Below are 291 nucleotides of genomic sequence, written 5' to 3'. Positions count from 1 at the left end.
GCATTTCCCCAAAGGTTTACTCACCCTCTAAATAACGTTAGTTAACATCTTCTCATAGTGAGTGTTGATGTCTTCAGTATTGCACAATGTATATGTACTCCCCTTTTGTTGTGCTAAGTCTTGCTTTGTGTTTTCTAGACTTTTCTTCTTCCTGTTCTTAATTAGGTAATTGTGAGAAGAAAGGATTATATAGTGTTGCAGATTCCTCTCCTGCATGTTGAGTGTAATCTTAGACTCGAGTTAAACTGTACTTGCATTATGCTTTGTAATTAAGATTTCAGTGTGTGTGTG

This window comes from Penaeus monodon, chromosome 19 (genome assembly GCF_015228065.2).
Source record: "Penaeus monodon isolate SGIC_2016 chromosome 19, NSTDA_Pmon_1, whole genome shotgun sequence".
In the NCBI taxonomy this organism is placed as follows: Eukaryota; Metazoa; Arthropoda; class Malacostraca; order Decapoda; family Penaeidae; genus Penaeus; species Penaeus monodon.
This window is presented reverse-complemented; position numbering follows the sequence as displayed.